The following is a 23,045-nucleotide window of genomic DNA, read 5'->3' on the forward strand; positions in this document are numbered from 1 at the left end:
CTCTCTCTTTCTCTCCCTCTCCCACTCTATCTCCTACCACTACTCTCTCTCTATCTATTTATCTCCCTCTCCCACCGCCTACTCTCTCTCTCTCTCTCTCTCTCTCTCTCTCTCTCTCTCTGTCCCATCCCTTATGATCTCTCTCACTCTCCTTCTGCCATTTCCTACTCTCTCTCTCTCACTCTCTCTTTCATCCCCTACTCTCTCTCTCTTCCTCTCCCACTGCTTACTCTCTCTCTCTCACTCTCTCTCCCATCCCCTACTCTCTCTCATTCTCCCACCCCTCTCTCTCACAAACACACACTCTCGTCCCCCCTCTCTTTCTCACTCTCCCACTCCCCTTCACACCACCTACTCTCTCTCTCTCTCCCATTCCCTACTCTCTCTCTCTCTTACACACAATCCCATCCCCCCTCTCTCTCTCTCTCCCTCTCCCTCTCCCACCACCTACTCTCTCTCTCCCATCCCCTATTCTCTCTCTCGTTCTCCCTCTCCAACTCCCTCTCTCACTATCTTCTCTCTCTCTCTCTCTCTCTCTCTCTCTCTCTCTCTCTCTCCCTCTCCCTCTCTCTCTCTCTCCCTCTCCCATCCCCTACTCTCACTCTCTCTCCCATCCCATACTCTCTCTCTACCACCCCCAACTCTCTCTCTCTCACTCTCACACTCTCTCCTATCCCCTACTCTATCTCTCTTACACATAGTCCCATCCCCCCTCTCTCTCCCTCTCCTACTCCCTCTCCCACCACCTACTCTCTCTCTCCCATCCCCTACTCTCTCTCTTAGACACACTCTCATCCCCCCTCTCTCTCTCCCTCTCCCACTCCCTCTCCCACCACCCACTCTCTTTCTCATGCTCTCTCTCCCATCCCCTACTCTCTTTTTCACACACACACTCCCATCCCCCCCCTCTCTCTCTCCTTTCCCATCCCCTACTCTCTAGATCTCTCACACACACTCCCATCCCCCCTCCCTCTCCCTCTCCAACTCCCTCTCCCACAGCCTACTCTCTCTCACTCTCTCTCTCCCTCTCTACTCTCTCTCTACCATCCCCTACTCTCACTCTCTCTTCCATCCCCTACTCTCTCTCATACATACTCCCATCCCCCTCTCTCCCCCTCTCCCACTCCCTCTCCCACCACCTACTCTCTCTCCCATTCCCTACACACTCTCTCTCTCTCTCAGGTTATTCTCTTTCTCTCTCCCCTCTCTCATCCCCTACTCTCTCTCTTTCACACACACACACTCCCATCTCCACCTTCTCTTTCTCTCTCTTCTCTCCCATCCCCTGCTCTCCCTCTCCCACTGCCTACTCTCTCTCACTCTCTCTCCCATCCTCTACTCTCTCTCTCCCATCCCCTACTCTCTCTGCCACCCCCTACTCTCTCTCATGCTCTCACACTCTCTTCCATCTCCTACTCTCTCTCTTACACACACTCCCATCCCCCCTCCCTCTCCCATCCCCTACTCTCTCTATTTCACACACACAAACACACTCCCATCCCCCTCTCTCTCCTCTCCCATCCCCTACTCTCTCTCTCTCACTCACACACTCTCATCCTCCTCTCTCTCTCTCGATCTCCCTCTCCCATTGCCTACTCTCTCTCTCCTATCCCCTACTCTCACTCTCTCTCCCATCTCGTACTCTCTCTCTCTTTGCCACCTCCTACTCTCTCTCTCATACTCTCACACTCTCTCTCATCTCCTCTTTCTCTTACATGCACTCCCATCCCCCCCTCTTCTCTCTCCCTCTCTCACTCCCTCTCCCACCAACTACTCTCTCTCTCCCATCCCCTACTCTCTCTCTTGGGCTACTCTTTCTCTCTCCCCTCTCCCATCCCCTACTCTCTCTCTTTCACACACACACACACTCCCATCCCCCCCTTTTCTCTCTCATCTCCCATCCCCTACTCTCTAGATTTCTCATGCACACTCCCATCCCCCTCTCTCTCTCCCCCTCTCCCATTCCATCTCCTACCGCCTACTCTCTCTCTCTCACTCTCTCCCTCTCTACTCTCTCTTTCCCATCCCCTACTCTCTCTCTTACATACAGTCCCATCCCCCCCTCTCTCCCTCTCCCACTCCCTCTCTCACTACCTACTCTCTCTCTCATCCCCTACTCTCTCTCCCCTCTCACATCCCTTACTCTCTCTCTTTCACAAACACACTCCCATCCACCCTCTCTTTCTCTCTCTCCTCTCCCATCCCCTACTCTCTCTCTCTCACTCCCATCCTCTCTCTCTCTCCCACTCCCTCTTCCACCACCTACTCTCTCTCTCTCTCTCTCTCTCTCTCTCTCCCCCCCCATCCCCTACTCTCAATCTCTCTCCCATATTGTACTCTCCCTCTGCCACCCCTACTCTCTCTCTCATTCTCACACTCTCTCCCATCCCCTACTCTCTCTCTCTTATAGAAACTCCCATCCCCCCTCTCTCTCTATCCATTCTCACTCCCTCTTGCACTGCCTACTCTCTCTATCACTCTCTCTCTCTCTCTCATCCTGTACTCTCACTCTCACTCTCAGGCCACTCTCTCTCCACTCTCCCATCCCCTACTCTCTCTCTTTCACACACACACAAACACACACTCCCATCCCCCCTCTCTCTCCTCTCCCATCCCCTACTCTCTCTCACACAAACACTCCCATCCCCCCCTCTCTCTCTCTCTCCCTCTCCCACTGCCTACTCTCTCTCCCCCCTCCCTCTCTCTCTTTCTCTCTCTCTCCCTCTCTACTCTCTTCCATCCCCTACTCTCTCTCTCATCCCCTACTCTCTCTCACACTTCCTCTCTCTCCTATCCCCTACTCTCTCTCCCCTCTCCCATCCATCTCTCTCTCTCTCTCTCTCTCTCTCTCTCTCTCTCTCACACACACACACACACACACTCCCATCCCCACCTCTCCTCTCTCTCTCTCTCTCTCTCTCTCTCTCTCTCTCTCTCTCTCTCTCTCTCTCTCTCGCTTTGCCTCTCTCCTTCCCTCTATTAAAATTTAGGTCTTAATAGTGTGTGTGCACTAAAATGCATACATGTTAAAGCACACACGCATTATTAAGACTCAAATTTAAAAAAAATTTAAATAGCATGTGTGTGCTATAATGTACATGCACTATTTAAAGCTTTTTATTCTACCGAGCCTAAGGCTTGTTTTTGCCTTGGGGATCCAACCAAAAGATTTGGAGTCTCTAAACTAGTCTGAGGCATATTTTGCTACAAACATACGTAAAATGATTGATTTTTCTTATGTGCTCTCCTTCAAGTTTCCTTGTGGTTGAGCATAGATAAAATCAGGTTACATGATATTGTAGGTCTTTGTGTTAGCTATATAACCATATAATTTATTTTTTATTTGAACTATTTCAAGCCTTTCAACTATAATTTGTTTTGAATGTATGTCCATTTTTTGTCAAAAACCAACATGTACTAATTGGGTTGTAGATTTTAGCTCGTTCATCAAATTTCACAACAACTTAGTTTTTTAGAAATTAAACTCCATTCTAAACACTTTTAAAAAAAGAAGCTTTGATTTTAGATTAGTTTTCAATCATTTTTAGGGGGAGCACACATATATTTCACATTTTTGGGATGTGTCCAATTAAAAAATTTACAAAAAAAATAAAAAATACACATTATAAATTACCCAAAAAATATTGGATAAACTACACAACGTTAGGTAACTTTTGACCAAAGTGATTAAAGAATTTCAAAAAAAAAAAGTTAAAATTCTAGGGGGGCCACACTTTATACTGTGTTATGTTTTTTCTGAATAAATAGTACCACTTTCTATGGCCCCATTTTTTGAGGACCTAAAACTAAACCATTTTGAAAAAAAATTAGCAGTTTAGAAACTAGATTCAAAGGACTACTACTAAGTTTAAGTATCTTCAAATTCTTGTTGAAGTTCAGAAATTGCTAATTTCAAAAAAAAGGTGTCCACTTATATCCCCCTTTTGGCACCACAACAACTTGGTGCACTTACCCATAACACCTTCAATCAAAAAAAATTAAAGAAGGTTCCTCTTTTATTGAAAACAATTTAATCTACATCTAAGAACACAGTCTTAGAATGCATGTACAAACTAACACAACCTTCTTGCATTGCCAAAATATGAAACTTACATAGAGCACCTTCCTTTATTTATAGGTGAGGGGATGAGAGAAAAAAGTTAGAGAAATCAAACTAATAGAGACTTATTCAACAACAAACTACCTACAGTTGACTTATTCAACATTGCAAGTCCTAATGCCATGTAATGTGATTATATGTGATAACTTTATAGGTGATACTATTGCATGCAATTACATCTTATTTTTATATTTCATGCAATCTGTTAAAATAAAACTAAAATACATAATGAGAATTATTCTAAATGTCTAACAAGGAAGGACTCCTATTTACATCACCATTTTGTCATTTTCATTTTGATACTAGACGTTCCATGATTGATGTTCTAAAATTTGATGAAAATGTCTTGAACCAAAGTATATACCCTCATCCTTGATTATTCTACATTATAAAGGTTGTAAATAGGAATACATCTTTTTCAGTGTTTCTTTTCATTTCTATCTTGAAAAATTTCTATGTCTATAATCACTGCATTACTCATCCTTCCCCTTGTGTGTTTCCATCATGTGATTGTTCTTGCCTCGTGTCACTCTTTGGTCTTAGAATTTATTTGTAAAATAAGACCAATATCATGATATGTTACTTGAGTAGATTACACACACAAACAAAAGAAAACATGAAAATTTCTTCTAAGCTAGGACTTTGCAAAGCTTGAGCTATGTAGGTTGAACAATCAAATATTGAGGGAAAATAAAATGAATCAACTTTAAAATGGGGAAAAAGTTGAATTGCAAGATTTTTCTTAAGCATTGTAGGTGAATGAAATGAAAGTACTTGGTATTGAAATGAGATGCAAGTGTATATAATACAAGTGGAGGTACTGATGTAGGAGCATCACTAGTTGGCTTGCAATCCTACAGGATGGTGTGGTCTAGCTTTGGAGTTTGGGAACTCAATCGAAAAAGGAAGTGTGACTTGGTTGATGCTAAGTTGGTTTGGTTATTGTGTTAATTGAGTGATTCGGTTAATGAAGACATTAGGTAGATACTTGGAGCTCAACATAAACTATGGTGCTTAGCATACACTAGGAGCTCGGCATACACTGTCGTGCTTGACATGCTTTGGGAGCTCAACAATGCTTGGAATTTACTAATGCTTGGCTTGGTCTTTCTGATGCTCAACTTGGTCTTGGTTCTTGTTGGTGCCAAGTTTTCTATGAGATGATGTTGGGTATTTAATTTGTGTAGGTGACCAAGGGGAAATATCGTCCATCTACTTGTAGATGACTTGTAGCTCAACATATATCTTATGTGAGTGATAAGATTTAATTTGTAATGAACTAAGTTGACTTTTGGCTCGGTTGGGTATAAGTAGGGGGTTTTGTAGAGTCTTTAGGCATATTGATCTAGCTTAGAGAAAAGGATGAAGGGTAGATGCGAACTTTGAAGAGCTAGTAGCTGGGGCTTGAGAACCAGAGGATTACTTGGTAGACCTAAGCTAGACTAGATGAGATTAGGATTATAAGTTGGTTCTTGTGGGATCTTGCACAACTCTACCCTTACTATTCTATGGGGCCATGCCAATCATTTGGCCTTAACCCAGAAGGCCTTATAGCCAGGCATATTGCATTTAATTAGTTATCTTATGAATAAAGAGTTGTGATTTAGTATCAGATTTTGCATTATTATTTCTTGTTGTTGTGTTTATGGTGTGTTGTTAATTGTTGGGGGTTTGGACATCTCCTTTAGGTATTCTCCTACCTTACACTGCAATAGGTGGTATCAGAGTGAAGGTTTTCCTAAGCGTGTATATAGGTCGCCAAAGTTGTGACAATTTGCACTAGGATCTTGGTTTATAGAAGGTTGATCTTGTGGAGCTAATTGATCTTCTAGATTGATGGATCTATTGCTTAGGGTTCATAAAAATTTTGGAAGATACCTCCAAGAAGATTAGACCTTAGGGAAATTAAGGATCTTAGTAATGTTGTGGAAGAAAAGATCTTAGAAAAGATTAGAGCAGAATTCAAATCTAAGATTGCATTGATGAATACTAACATGATTGTTGAAATTGTGAGTGCTTTAGGTGGTATACCTAGGCATATAGCTACTAAATTTGGCTATGAGGAAGTAGCTAAAGACTTTGATCTTTTTGGATCTAGTGGTGAGGATAGAACTAATCGTGTGGATAGACCTATTGGAACTAGGGTTGGTTAGTTTGTTAGACCTAGATCTCACTTGAAGTTGAAGCATAAGATGGAGGTTTCTAATTTCTCAGGGACTTTAATTCCCAAAGACTTGATTGATTGGATTAGTGAATTGGAAGACTACTTTGAGCTTGATGATATTGAGGATCCACTTAGAGTTAGGTTGGCACAAACTAAGCTAAAAGGACATGCTACTCTTCAGTGGAAAGAACTACAAAGAGACAAAGAAGAAGAAGGTGAAATGAAGATCACTAGATGGAGGTTGATGCTGACTAAATTGAAGGCTAAGTTCACTCATGCTGATTATGAACTTGAGTTGTTTAAAAGGTTGTAGAATTTGAAGCAAAAAGATATGACTATGAAAGATCATACTAAGGAGCTCTACAAGTTGACTATTTGGTCTGGGCATAGATAATTGTCAAAGAAAAAGGTAGATCGATATATTAATGGTTTGAGATTTAATATTCAAGATGAGGTTGGTATGTTGAATACTTCTTTGGTTGAGGATGCTTATCTGCTTTGAAGGCAAAACATAAGTCAAAGAGGGAAAGTCAAGGTAATGCTAGAGGGAAGGAGAAATAGGATAACTCGGTAAAAGCTAAACTAAGTGTTGAAGGTGAACCAAAACCTGCTGATCAGATGAGAAGACAGGTGGAGGTGGGTTTAGTGGTAATTGTTTCAGATGTGGTGAAGAAGGGCATAAATCTTTTGAATGTCCTCATGGTAGGAAAGTTGATGTTGTGAATGAGTTGCAATCCAAGATAGTCAACTTGAGCAATTAGGAGAGAGTTTTCTAGCTTAGTGAGTACTAGTTGGTCAAAGAACATTGGGTTCTTGTTAGAGGACTAGTTTGTTCAGGACTTGTTGCAATTCTGGTGGTAAAATCTGTTAGAAATAGGGCATACTGAGAGGGGGGGTGAATCAGTATTCTACAAACTTTTTTTGCCAACTAGATATTATTAATTACTTTGAACCATGCATAATAAAGTAAAAAAAAAATATTAAATAGTAATAATAACCATGAGTAGAGAGAACTCATAACACCATTTTTTTTAACTAGGGAAACCCTAGCCAAGGGAAAACCCCGATGGGGATGATACCCACTGGATAATATACTAATATATATGTTCCTTGTTAGAGGATGGACCCTATTAGGAGTCAATGAGAAAATTTAATATAAAGAGCCCTTGTTAGGAGACTTTGAATCCCTATTAGGAGATTCCAACCCTATTAGGAGCTATAGTATAGTAGATGAAAGAAGAGCTCACTGCCTAAACATGCACTTTCAATTACAAGAAGAGCTCACTACCCAAACATGCACTTTCAATTGCAAGAAGAGTTCACTACCCAAACAAGTAATTAGTCCTTAAGTATATAGATGTTGTATCCTCTTTCTTGATTGATCTCTGACCTCAGCTTGATCTTGGATCACGAAATCAAGTTCTAAAAAACTTTGCATATATTGCTTCACAAAAAGTTTGCATATCACTTATCACAATACAATTGCACACTACTTCTTGCAAGATATATTTTGTATAACGTGCCTTTTCACGAATTGCTTCCAGGTTGGCTAAGACCACAATATACTTTTCCAACTTAGAGTAAACATCTAGGATGTTGGCCCTAATTGGTCAAGTAATTATTTTGTAAAAAACAAAATTCCTTTCCTTTAATTATGTTGTTTTGTTTCACTAGGTAAATTGTGAATATCTCTTTTCCATATTGCCGATACTAATGTTTGAGGTTATACACATCATTATCAACATGTAAACTATCTCCATCTATCTTCACTAGTCATAATATGACGTCAGAAATATTTTACATATAAAACAATGTATTGTTGTAAATTGATGTCATACTTAGACAATTTTTTGAGTACCAAAAGCTAAGTATCTTTATTACTGAGGTTTTATGCAAGGGAGTACATCATTTGCTACCACTAATGAGAACAATTGCATCACTACATATATAGCCAATTGTCAAGAATCTCCCCCTTTGGCATTGATGGCAAAAAAGTAAGAAAAATTGGCGAAGTGACAATAACTTAACACAAACTTACAATACTTATACTATTACATTACAAATTCTCAATTACTAAATTTATCCCCCTTTGGATATTATTACTACATACATAACTTCCTACATAGAAAAAGGTCAAAAATCCAAAAACTGTCAAAAAAAAAGTTGTCTGATTGCTATCAAAACACTGTCTTATTGCCTTAAGCTATTAAAATATTCATACAATCATCAAAATTTGCTTTCAGATTGTTCATACCTTTCTCCCATATGGCCTTTTTTGCTTTGGTAGTAGTGAGCATTACACATAAGGCATATGATGCAATCTCAACTTCATTAAGGTTGGAGTAGGTGAAGTTTGTGTTAAGTGTCTTTTGCTTTGACACATTTTTCCAACTATCTCTCAGTGACTGATAACTTTAGAGCAATAGAATATTTAACTTTTGATAGTCTTCTCAAAATTAGTTCTTTTTCAAGTTCCAATTTCCTGATGTCTATGTGAACATGAGAAACTTTTCCTTCCAATTCATCAACTCTGCAAGAGGGTTGTTGTATCTGACTAGTTAGAGCTTCAATCTCACTCAACTTCCCTTGAATCTTCTTATCCACATCTTTGGTCAACTTATGAGATAAAGTACAATTGATGTACAGTACCTTGCTAACTTGTTGACATCTTCGAAGTTCTTTGATACAAGTATCAAGACTCGGAAAATCATTCTAAATTTTCTAGAAAATGGTGCTAAAAAGATTAGCATCATGTGAAATTTGAGCCTTAGACTCAACAACATTCAACAAAATTTGTAAATTCATCATCAAATGATTTTACAACTACTTCAGCTCTCTGTTCAGGGTTTGCTTTAGTGTGTTTAACTAAGAAGGTGATGTGCAATCTATTAGTCACCTCCATTAATGTTCTTTGTAAACTTTTGACCTTTTTGTTCTTCTCAAAAAAATTTGTCAAGGATGAGATCAAGTTAGATTGATCATCATCATCACTTGTAAGGTTTGCAAGAGATATAGGAGAGGATGAGCTAGATGCTTTCACCACATCTTCCCTTAGTTTCTTCTATGCTGCCTTCTTTGAATTTCTCTCTACTTCTTCCTTCTCTTCTCTTTCTTTCTTTTCTTTTCTTCCTCTTTCCTCTTTTGATCTTATTTCTACTTATTTTCCTCTTCAATCAATTTTAGCTTGGCTTCTTCAAACTTTTTCTATCTATAGGGTTAGTGTTTCCAGACATTCTACTATGTCTTCTATCATTATCATATTTAGGTTTCCTACAATCAATTGCATTATGATCAATACCATGACAATTATGATAGTAAAATTTTGTAACATGATTAAATGATTTATTTTTACAATCTCTTTTCATATGACCTATTTCATTACATGAAAAATATTTACCTCTAAATCCATACCTGGTTTCCTTTGGAGATTCCACTTGCTTAGGTTCATCCAATTTCTCAATTTCTTTCTCTTGTCCAACTTCTTTGGATTTATCATAAGATTGATTGGATTCAATCTTATCATAAGATTTATCTTTCTCTTTCGGATTTGATTTACTTTCAGGTTTCTTTGTAGAGATGTTAAATAGATAACCAAGAGTAGTCTTATCATAGGTAGGTCTTTGTATTGACATGGATTCATCAAGCTTTTCTTTGCTAGTGTAAAGCTTTTAAAGTTTTTCCTTGCACTAAGTTAGTTTACCTTTCACAATCGTGTTATACTTATGAAGTTCTTCATGATCTTCTTTCAATGTTTCAAATTTAGATGTCTTCTTTACTAGACTTGCTCCAAGATCTAAATTTTCAGTCTTCAAATCCAATTCAATTTTGCTAGGATCATTCTTCAAACTCAACTTTAAATTGGTAATCTTCAATTCATGCTTCAAGATCTTGTACTTTGTTTTCAATTTGGAATATCCAACATCACTAGTAGATTTAGGCTTGGATTTGAGATGTTCAATCTTGTCCTTCAGTTGTCCAATGTATGCTTTGGAGTCTTCATATCTATTTTTCAACTTATCTCTTTCTTTAGCAAGGAGATCAATTTGTTCAAGTGCCTCTTTGAGGTCCTTCATCAAGTGTTCCATATCCATAGGGATCTTACTTAAGTTGTTAAGTCTCTTCTGAGTAATTGCGCTTTGATACCAATTGTTAGAAATAGGGAATATAGTGGGGGGTGGGTGTGAATTAGTATTCTACAAACTTTTTTCGCCAACTGGATATTATTAATTACTTTGAACCATGCATAAGAAGTGAACAACTGATGTTGAACAGTAATAATAACCATGCATAGAGAGAACTCATAACACCATATTTTGTTAACTAGGGAAACCCTAACCAAGGGAAAACCTCGGTGGGGATGATAGCCACTAGATTTTACACACACACATATATATATATATATATATATATATATATATATATATATATATATATATATATATATATATATATATATATATATATGTTCCTTGTTAGAGGATGGACCTTGTTAGGAGTCAATGAGAAAATTCAGTATAGAGAGTCCCTGTTAGGAGACTTTGAATCCCTGTTAGGAGATTCCAACCCTGATAGGAGTTGTAGTACAATGGATGCAAGAAGAGCTCACTACCCAAACATGCACTTTCAATTACAAGAAGAGCTCACTGCCCAAAAAAGTAATTAGCCCTTAGGTATATAGATTTTGTATCCTCTTTCTTGATTGATCTCTGACCTTAGCTTGATCTCAAATCACAAAATTAGGTTCTCAAAAACTTCACATATATCACTTCATAAAAAGTTCACATCTCACTTATCACAATATAATTGCACATTACTTCTCGCAAGATATCCTTTGTATAAATATTGTGCCTTTTCACAAATTGTTGCTAGGTTGGCTAAGACCATAATATACTTTTCCAACTTAGAGTAAACATCTAGGATGTCGGCCCTAATTGGTCAAGTATTTATTTTGTAAACAAAATAATTCCTTTCCTTTAATTTCATTGTTCTATTTCACTAGGTAAATCGTGAATATTTCTTTTTTGTATTGTCCATACCGATGTCCAAGGTTATACACATCATCATCAACATGTATACTATCTCTATCTATCTTCACTAGCCATAATATGGCATTAGAAATATTTTACATATAAAACAATGTATTGTTGTAAACTGATTTCATACTTAGACAATTTTCTAAGTACCAAAAGCTAAGTATCTTTATTACTGAGGTTTTCTGCAAGTAAGTACATCATGTGTTGCTATTAATGACAAAAATTACATCACTACATATATAGCCAATTGTCAACAAAGTCTGCAAGGTCATTGTGGATGGTGGTAGTACTGATAACCTTGTTGTTGAGGAGATGGTTGAGAAACTTGGTTCAAAGAGATTGAGACATCCTTATTGTTATAGGATTGGTTGGTTGCAAGATGAGCATGCTTTGGGAGTGAGGGAGCAATGCCTTGTTGATTTCCAAATTTGGTAGTATAAGGATCAAGTGTTGTGTGATATTGTGGACATGAACAGTTCTTATGTGTTGCTTGATAGACCTTGGCAGTATGATTGCAGGGCTATGCATGATTGTGTTTAGAATGTGTTTACTATTGAGAAAGGTGGCAGGAAGTATTCCCTAATTCTTTTGCAAAATGAAGAGCTCGATAGCAGGTACTTGTGTATTGGCAACTGAGTTGAGTTGGAAGATTCTAAGAAGGTTGGAGATCAGTATGGAAAGAAGACCTGTAGCACACCTAGGATGGATATGAAGAAGCAAAAAAAGAACAAGGGAAAGAGTGTAGAAGTTGAAGACTTGGAGGATATGTAAGTGAAGAACTAGTTTTGGATTTATGTGCTGAATCCCAGAAGATGTTTGTCTAGCTATTAAGAACATCTTTTTGAACCTAGGGTGTCTGATGTAGGAGCATCCTTGGTTGGCTTGCAATCCTGCATGATGGTGTGGTTTGGCTTTGGAGTTTGGGAACTCGGTCAAAGAAGCAAGTGTGACTCAGTCGATACTAAGTTGGTTTGGTTGTTGTGTTAACCAAGTGACTCGGTTAATAAAGACTTTTGATAGATATTTGGAGCTCGACATACACTATGGTGTTGGACATGCACTAGGATAGGCTTTAAGACTTGTGTTGCAAGGTTGGAATGATATCTCCTTTGCAAAATAATTTGAATTTTGCCTAGATGGGCTTTTCTTGTAATATTGTAAGTGATGAATGTGTCTAGAAATAGTGACATGCTTTTGGATTAACATTGCAAGTTGGAAATGTAATTTTTTTTAAAGCAACTTATTAAAGCTCGAGGATGGGCTTTTGATTCAAGACTTGAACTCCAAACATTGCGTCATGAACATGAAATGCATTGTCAATATATGTGATGAGCTTTCGATTCAATACTTCAACTCCAAACATTGCCTCATGAAGATGAAATGCATTGTCAATAACTGCAACATGTTTTTAAAGCCTCTTGACATGTGTAATATTCATAAAATTACTTAAAATCACTAAGGTCAAGCTTTTGGAGGCCGAATGCAAGTTGATATAAGTTTTTGAAATAAAACAATAATGGAGGCGACCTTTTGTATGCTGTTTGCAAGCACAAAGGTTCCTATTAGAACATAACATGTCATCAAGCTTGAAAAGCCCATCTACAATAGAAAACTCACTTGTAATGATTTTAGAAAATGACATTTCGGGGGTGGGAAAAGGATTTTAAGAAATAAATACAAAAAGTCATGGTTTTAAAGATGTTTTACAAGGCCAAAAACAATGTTGTGGTCAAGATTTTTAGGCCCGACTATAAACATACTTATGTTTGGAAAGTCATATTGAGTTTTGCAAACAGGCTTTAGAAGTCATATTACATCATTAACTTTTACAATGAAGATGTGTGATGCCTTGAGGAAAATAACAACTTCAAGCAAAAGGTGGGTTTTATATACATCTTTGCAAGCATCTTTTTTGTTATGTAAAAGCTATGTAAACAAACTTTAAAAGCCCTTGAGGAAAATAACAACTTCAAGCAAAAGGTGGGTTTTATATACATCTTTGCAAGCATCTTTTTTGTTATGTAAAAGCTATGTAAACAAACTTTAAAAGCCCAGTTACATATAACATTCTCATTAAAATTATTAATTTTCCTTTGAAAATGTTTTTTCAAATGCAATGGTGTACTTTTATCTCTCCATAATAAGTGAATGCTTCTCAAAACAAGTTATTGACTCATAAAAAGCCCAACTTCATGACTTATGAGGCCTTGGTGGAATTTTGATTCCATATTGTAGGTTTCTCAAGCAAAGAACAATAATATGTAGTTAGACTTAAAAACCCCACTTATAGGTAGTTTAATTATTTATCATCGCTTAGAATATAGCTTTGAATTAGGCCTATGATAGCTCAAAATGACCGGAGTTCAAAATGCAATAAACCGAGGGCAAAAACAAAACAATCAAGAAAAATCAAACATGGACTTACACATTACCAAAAAAAAAGTACCTGCAAATCATGAGTAGAAAACCCTTTTTTTGCAAGAGAGATAAAGAAAAACTCGATTGAAACCTCTAAAAGTGGCATATGTAGGATTTAAGACTTAAGATAATTCAAGGGACAATTGATTGCCATCGAAAAACAACTTAAGAATGTCATTGTTAGGGAGTATAGATGATGAATTTTAAAAAAGAATTGTAGTCTTGCCTAAATTTTGTGAATACAAAATGAAGGACAATAGGCACTTTTATTAATATCACCGTTGAGCCATAAATCACTTATTTATGATTGGTGAACTTAAGCTTTCTCGGAGATGATCTTCTAGTCTTTCTATTGTAAACTGAGTGATTTGTATAACTAGAACACTACTAAATTTACTAGATAGCCAATCAACATTGTTTTTCCAAGTTCATTCATATGCAGTTGTTATTAGAGCTAGATAACATACTCTTTGTGAAGATTTAGTCACAAGATTTGACAAATAAATCCAGGGATAGTTGTTGAAGTATGATATCACTGAGAGGGTGAAGTGATGCAAAAATATAGTGTCAATTTTTAATTAAATCTTATGAAATTACTTAAACAGAAATAAGAGAGACAACAAGACAATAAAATAAATACAAAGAATATAACACAAAATATATCCTAAGTGGATAGCCTCTAGGGAAATAAACCACATGAATAATCTCGCTAGATTATGTCAAATATTCTTCTACAATGCCTCGCTACCTTTTCTTCCTTTTAAAATTGCTGATTAATACAAGGTCGGAAAATTTGATTAAGCATAGGGATCATGATCCAAAACCATAAATTATTGGATAGAAATAGAGCTTTGTATCAAACAATGCATAATATGAGATTAGGACAACTATAATCTTAATCAAGGACCTTCGATTGTATATTTACTGTGCACAAATAAGAATAAAGAATGTTTCATGTAAATTCAATAACCCTCTCTTTAAATTGAACAAATCACCTCTCTGTTCTTTATGAAGAATTTCAAACTGATAAACTGAAATGTAACTTCCATTTTGAACTATTTCACGAGTTACTTTGATTATGGTTTGATAATTTAATACTTAAAAAGTGATTTACATTTTCTTAAAGAAACATTTAACAATGTGCATTCATCTCTGATCAAACTATATATTTATCCTCACCAAAAACTGATTGTCTTTCTCTAACAAGTTCCTTGAAGAATACAATGTATATCTCTGTTTCAGAATACTAAGAATACAATGTATATCTCTGTTTCAGAATACTAGTCTTTTTGTTACTAATTAATACGTTTTATCTCTGCTTTTTAGGACTCAAGATAAACCCTTCTAAACAAGACCTTGACTAACCATTACCACACAAGTATCTCGAAGCCTTGACTAGGGTTACACAAGTAATACTACATGAGGTAACAATGACCCAACTGAAACTAACGTATCTGAGACCTCAACAAGGGCTTCAATATAATACGATAAAAACAAATATACAATAGAGAGTGAAAAATAATAACGCTATTGTCTCTTCATAAGAAGACAAACCTAACTAGGGTTTAAAACTTTTAGGGTCCGTTTGGTGAGCGGAATAGGAATACGTATTCTGGAATACGTATTCCAAAAATTGTGAATTCCTTGTTTGGATGCACCAAAATGGGATTGGAATACGAAGCAAAAATGGAATACGTATTCCATTTTTGGCCCAAAAATGGGGTTTTGCAATTCCACCAAAATAGGTGGTATTGGAATACGTATTCCTATTCCATTTTTATTTTATTTTAGAAAACATAAATTTTCGGGTCCACGAATTCCCATCAAATATTCGCTGAACCAAACGAAAAACAGGAATACGTTCTATTCCAGAATACGTATTCCAGAATACATATTCCTATTCCGCTCACCAAACGGGCCCTTAAGCCAAATGGCCATCAGGTCATTATGATAACCCTCGAAAGAAGAGCACACTCTGTTTTAAGGCAACCTTAACAAAACATGTAATGGCTTCAAATGCAAAGGAAGACTAGCGTTGAGATTACAAAGAAATCAACCTAATCACTAAACAGGGACATAACCGCGAAAGATACAAACAAACTAGATAAACATTTTATTAAACATAAATGATTAACAAAAAAACCATGAAAGGAAAACACCTGGCTTGTAATTTCCTCCAAAAATCCCAAGATCTTTTGCAACAAAACTTCCTTCACACTGCTTCGACGATCTTCCCAACCAATTCCACAACCTTCCAACATGTTCTGCAATTGTTTTGGCCGTCAACAGAGATAGTAATGTCGTGCCCTAGCTCGGGTTATTAAACCCTTTGAGCTTAACAAAAATACAAACTAAACAACTCAAGAATGCCTTACAAATCTGCTGCTTTACATGTCAAGATAAGTGGCATGTCTTTTAGTTTTCATGTCATTAATCCCATTAAATACTTATTTTAGTGCTCAGTACAACCTTAATGCAATGTGCTGAGTGTTGTATTTTTTTCAACACAATAACCTCAAAGCAAGGCCGACAAAAAGGCTTGCTAATGCAACAACATCAAGTGCCATGGTTACAACTATTAAGTGATGTTAAAGTGACTTATTCAAAATACATTTTGAATTCAATACAAACTGATCTTTAACCTTTGTCAATTTTACCATCATTGATATATGCACAATGATACATCATATAATATAATTCTGAAAAGGCATTATCACTGTGACATATACAGCTAATCTGACTGTCCAAGGCATAAAATTGAAACTGATCAAAGTCGATATCAACCTGAACATTTTTTAATATGATAAACCAAATTGCCTTGTCCTGTTAAAAATACATTTTGTAAAATTGATTGACAAGTTATGTAAACAAGAGTATGTCAAACTGATTAGTCAAGGCCATGCCACTGAGCATATATGCAACTGATTTGTCAATGGAATCCCACTGATCATGTATGTATTAAATGAGCATCAACTGCATAACTGAATGATGCAAAGCAACCGATGAATGTACCATCAAATCAAGTGTATGCCATAAATTGAATCAGAATGTTTCATGAACTATATCATCAATGCAATCAAGTGTATGCAATCAAATGTGATCCAAATGGTAATCAATGCAACTATGAGTCAAGTGATCAATATACTGAATGCAACCAAGTACCAAATCATTAAGCCTTGACTGTCATCATTCCTTGACTGACCAGTTAGTGTATTTAGCATCAAGGACAACATGAAGAGGAGCAACAATAATCATATCATAAAACAGAGTATTAACAAGTGGGCATACCTCATCACCATGTATAGGGAGCCGTGCACATTGCATGGTACACATTTTATTTTATTCATTTAACAGCTTGAGCTATCGAAAAATTAAGGAAAACAAAACAATTTTTAGACATTTGAATTAAATACTGGCCCCTTATCCTGCAGATTTCACTTCACGCCTTTTGTTATGGCCATTGTCTGTGTATGCACATTTGCTTCACTTGACATTGCATGGTGTCTGATTTATCAATTCAACAGCATGGGCTATGAAACACTTGGATAGAATATACTTTTGAGAAACTGAGCATAGAACCTGGTACCTTTGCAGGTGTGACGCGTTGTACCTTGTTATGGTGCATGTCTTATGTTTACTGATTTGCTTCAATTGACATTACTAAATAATCTCTGCAAAAAGCATTGTTCTTGTTTCCAGTTATAAAACTGGTTCACATATCTTGCTGCAATCTTGGAGATCAACTTGGCTGGAATGTTATTGACATCACCAACTAATCTCCGCAAAAAACAATGTTCTTGTTTCCAGTGATAAAATTGGTTCGCCTGTCTTGCACCAATCTCGGAGATGAACTTCGTTGCAATGCTATTAACAATTATTTATGGGTTCAAATTGTTCTCGGGGTGTGTTTAGCAGTTCAATTGCAATTGCCAACTTCTCACCATTTTATTAAAGCAATATCTATTTTTATTTCTCCACGACATTTGGCACATCTTAAATCTGTAAATTTTACCTTTCAGCATTCAACCGCCAAAACAATTGTTCAACGTTGCACAAATCACCTGTCTTTGGTTTTAATTGGTCTCATACACAAAAATACATGTGCCATTTAATGGCTTTCAATCCAACTACATCCAGGTGTCTTTTTTATTTTTTTATCTTTCATTAATCCCCTCACCTTTTGAACTTCACCCCACCTGCCCATTTCAGCATAGATGTTCGATAAAAGAACGTAAGTTGCAGAATTTTCAGAATCCAACTCGAAAAGCTGAGTTGCTGTAAATAATCCTAACCATATATTCTTATGAGCTTTACAAACACGAAGCAAACACGTCCACAGAACTGCCACAGGTTTGGTTGGCATTTTGATGATGAAGTTTAGAGTTTCCTCAAGATAGCCAGCACGGCCAAGAAGGTCAACCATGCACACATAATGATCAATTGTGGGTGTAATACAATACGAGTCACTGATGCAATTAAAGTACTTACAGCCTTCATCCACTAAACCTGCATGGTTGCATGCTACTAAAACACAAGCAAAGCTTACATGGTCAGGGTATGTTCTAGACTGTTTCATTAGTTCAAAGAGTTTGAGAGCATCCTTGGAAAAGCCGTTTTGTGCATATCCTGTGATCATTGCAGTCCATGAAACGACATTTTTTTGAGGCATTTCGTCAAACAGTTCGCGTGCCTTATATATGCTTCCACATTTGGCATACATATCTACCAGGGCATTTGCAATCTCAATTTCTGACGATATTCCCCTCTCTGTTATGCTTCTATGAACAACCGCACCCTGCCCTAGAGATCCCATTTTGGCACAGGCTGAGATGATGCTGGCAAAGGTTGCCGAGACTGGTTTTACACCTGCTGATTGCATTTGCTCAAAAGTTTCCAAGGCCATTTCAACAAACCCATTTTGTATATATCCTGCAATTATTGCATTCCATGAGACAACATCTCTTTGAGGCATTTCGTCAAATAGTTTATATGCCTTATGTATGTTTCCACATTTTCCATACATATCTATCAGTGCATTTGCCACTGTAATATCCAACGAAAACCCCCCTTCCATTATGCTTCGATGGATACACATACCTTGTTCTAACGCTCCCATTTCGGCACAAGCTGGTAGGATGCTAGAAAAAGTCGTGGAGTTTGGCTTTACACCTGCTAATTGCATTTCCTTAAAAGTTTCCATGGCCTTCTGAACAGTACCATTGTGTGCATATCCGACAATCATAGCATTCCACGAGACCACATTCCTTTGAGGCATTTCTTTGAAAAGCCTCCAAGCTTCATCAAGGGCACCATTTTGTGCATATCCTGCAATAATTGCAGTCCATGACACCACATTTTTGTGACACATTTTTTCAAACACAAGACGTGCCTTGTTTATGCTTCCACATTTCGCATACATATGTATCAGGGCATTTACCACCACAACATCAGAGAAAAATCCCCTTTCCTTTATGATTTGATGGATATCGGTACCCTGTTTGAGAGCTCCTATTTTGCTGCAAGCTGCTAGTACGCTGGAAAAGGTCATGGAGTTTGGCTTTACTCCGGCCGATTGCATTTGATTAAGACTTTCCAATGCCTTTCCACAAAACCCATTTTGTACATATCCGTTAATCATTGCAGTCCATGAAACCACATTTTTTTGAGCTACCTTGTCAAACACTTCACGTGCCTTTTCTACGTCTCCGCATTTTGCATACATATCTAACAAGGCATTTGCAACTACATGATCTGACAAAAATCCGCTTTCTAATATGCTTTGATGGATGCTCATACCCTGTTCCAAGGCTTTTGTTTCGGCGCAAACTTTGAGTATGCTGGGATAGATAAACTGATCAGGCCAAACACCCGTTGGTTGCATTTGGTGAAACAGTGTCAATGCCTCGTGAGGATATCCATGTCTTTGGTAAGCTGAAATGATCATATTCCACGAGAAGCCATCTCGTTCATTCATTTGGTCAAACACATGGCGAGCATCAACTAATCTTCCGCACTTTTCATACATGCGTATAAGCGTATTTTGGAGAGGTTTGCAATTGGCAAATTCAAAACTCCTCTGGTTAATATGAGAGTGGATTTGCTCACCCTCTGAAAGGGCTTTCTTGGAAATGCAGGTTTGCAATAGTTGAATATAAGCGGAAGAATTTGCAGAGGGGTTATGTAATGTAAGCAAAATGTGTAGCGCTTCCTTCAGTAGACCTTCTCTACATAATGCTGTAAGACTGAGATTGAGATTGGCAGTGGATGGCACTGGCATTGTATGATTATGATCGAAACATTGTCACCGTTTTTGTCTTTAAACATGGTTTTCAAGTTTATTGATTTATCGATACAGGCCAGAGTTGGAATTTGAACGCAAAGCCAGTATGCCGAAATTTGCTGATGTCTGTCTCTGGTTTACAGTTATGAAGTTGCGGAAGCCATTAAAAACCAACGACATTCCAGATAAAACTTCGTTTGCACCAAATGCAGAATCATTCAGAACATTTCGGGTGGGGTCATACAAGTCAAAGGTGATTCAAGATAGAATTTTTTTTACTTTTTTACCACATTTTTAATTTTATTTTTTAATGATGTGATAAGAGATTACACATAAATCTTGTAGTTTTATTTCTATTTTTTTATTCAATATATTATAAAATTGTATTGGTGTTATGAAGGTTCAAACTAGAGGACAAAGATAAATCGAAGGAGCGCTGAGGAGGAGAGAATTAGGAGAAGGATGTGAATGAGTTGGAGGTGGTGTTAGAGAGTATGATGTGAAGGAGGAGGTAAATGCATAGTAAGGGGGACATGTAAGAGCACTAAGATGTCTTAAGTGTTAATGTACAAAATTAGGGATGGGTTCCTCTTTAGTGATCTCATTTGGAGTAAAAAAATTGTTAGGCCCTTAGATTTCGTCTTGTCGACAGATCTTCAAATGATGTTTCTTTAGACATCTTTACTCTGTACTAACTGTGTCAAGTTTGGAGTACATAGCAATGGGCTCTGATACCAATTGTCACGAGGCCTAGGAACACACTAAGGATAGACGATAGAGTCAATGACTTGGAGAGTCAATTAAAGTCAATAGAAGACATAGCCGCTTCACACAAGATGGCCGGTGTGGAGGCAGAGGTCAAAGATCTACTGGATGACTCTAGACAGATGACATAGAGTTTCAAACATTTGTGCAAGAGCATAATTCACTCTCTAATGATCATACACTTTTGGGAGAAGCTCATAAGAAGTTGAGAGATGATCATATGACATTGTCAATAGATTACCAGACCTTAATAGGGGAGCATAACACCATGATTGCAGATTGTCAGACTATGACAATAGAGGTTCAGAGTTTGACCGAGGTTGATTTCCTGAAGGGAGTCTTCACAAAAGGAGGAGGCATCAAGATTGGGCAAAACGAAAGCCCCCATATCCCTATGATGGAAAAAGGGATGATAAGGTGCTAGATAATTTTATATTCAACATGGAGAGATTTCTAAAATATCTAAGAGGATATTCTGATGAGGAGAAGCTTGATGAGGTGGTGTGATGTCTATCAAGCGAGGCCAAATCATGATGGAGAACCAGGTTGGAAGACCAAAAGGCAGGAAGGATGGTGCCAATAGTGGACAAATGGGATGATCTATGTGCATAGCTCAAACAACAGTTTAAGCAGAAGAGTGTAGGCCTGGAGCTGAGGTATAAGTTTAGACATATGAGATGGATGGGGTCACTGAGGGATTATATCCAGACCTACCAATCATATATGCTACAAATGCCAGATTGAGTAGAGTATGAGAAATTGAGTTTCTTCATAACCGGCCTAAAATTGGGTCTGATGGCTAAAGTAAGAAAGGGTAGACCTACTATTGCAAGGGTGCCATTGCCATTGCAAATGCACTTGATGACCACTAGTTTGGGAACAAGGAAACCAACAACAATAATAATGGGTCTCATCAGAAAAGTGACAAAAAGTAGTTCCAGAAGAAGAATGACGATAAGAGTAAGAGTAATACCAAGTCATCTAGATCTTCTTCGAGTACAAAGATGACAAGGTCATCAAAACCAACACACAAGAAGGACTCGGGCAAGGGAAAAGCCGAGGAGTCCAATACCAAGACTACAAAGAGCAAGGGGTGCTTTGTTTGTGGAAACAAAGGCCATTGGGCTAAGGAATGTCTAGAGAGACAGAGGTTGTCTTCAATGCAAAATGAGGACATGGAGAAGGATGGGTCAGCTTTAGTAATGGGGGTGATCCAAGGTTTGAGTGCAGTGAAGAGCCCACAGTAAAAAAAGGCTACGGTAGCCAAGCCTGAGAACTTGAATAGGTTGTGCTATGTGGAAGCAATGATGAATAACAAGATAACCATGGGGATGGTAGATTCAGGTGCCACACACAACTATATTTCAGCTAGGAGAGTTGTGGAACTGGCACTTAAAGTGCAACTAGGCACAAGTTCCTTTGAGGTGGTGAACTCATCCACTAAGCGAGTAACTGGTGTAGTGAAGGATGCACTGGTGAAAGTGGGAATGTGGAAGGGCCACATGGATCTTATGGCTATTAACATGGATGATTTTGAGTTGATACTGGGCTAGGAGTTCCTAAGAGTAGAAAAGGTAGTAGTGATGCCTCATTTGGAGTCAATTATGTTCTTAGATCCACAGTACTCATGCATGGTGAAGACATCTGAGCGGTGACAATCCGGGAAGGCTCCAATGATTTCAGCATTAAGCATGAAGAAGGCAACCAGGAAGAAAGAAAAGGAACCTATGTTCTTGGCAGCACTACTTGGAGGTTGGGATGAGCTAGAAGGGGTCAAGGAGACACCGATCCCAACAAAAGTAGAGGAGGTCGTAATGGAATTTGAGGATTTGATGCTAGTCAAGCTGCCCACTCAACTCCCTATCAGAAGGGCCATAGATCATAAGATTGAGTTATGATTGGGGGCAAGGCCTCCAACTTAGGCACCATATTAGTTGTCAGGGCCTAAGATGGTTGAGCTTAAGAGGCAATTGGAGGAATCGCTTGAGGTGGGATATATCAATCCATCTCGTTCTCCCTACGGAGCTCTAGTGTTATTTCAAAAGAAGGATGGAACATTGAGGTTATGCATCGACTACAGAGCTCTAAGTAAGTTGACCATCAAAAACAAATATCCCCTACCTCTCATTGCAGATTATTTTGATCATTTATTAGGAGCGAGGGTTTTCAACAAGCTTGAGCTAAAGCAAGGCTATTATCAAGTGAGGATTGTTGTGGGGGATGAAGAGAAAGTTGCATGTGTGACAAGGTATGGGTCATACAAGT

The 23,045-nt window shown here is 37.9% G+C and overlaps 1 pseudogene across 1 annotated transcript; it reads right to left on the reverse strand.

The window, feature by feature from the left end:
• Positions 1–16,960: 16,960 nt before the first annotated feature.
• On the reverse strand, positions 16,961–20,231 carry LOC149540189 (pentatricopeptide repeat-containing protein At3g16610 pseudogene; annotated as a pseudogene). The gene has a single exon (XR_016355977.1). The product of XR_016355977.1 is annotated as a pentatricopeptide repeat-containing protein At3g16610 pseudogene (transcript).
• Positions 20,232–23,045: the final 2,814 nt, after the last annotated feature.

This window comes from Cupressus sempervirens, chromosome 9, assembly GCF_028749045.1.
Source record: "Cupressus sempervirens isolate cs-2001-9-10 chromosome 9, ASM2874904v1, whole genome shotgun sequence".
Lineage (NCBI taxonomy): Eukaryota > Viridiplantae > Streptophyta > Pinopsida > Cupressales > Cupressaceae > Cupressus > Cupressus sempervirens.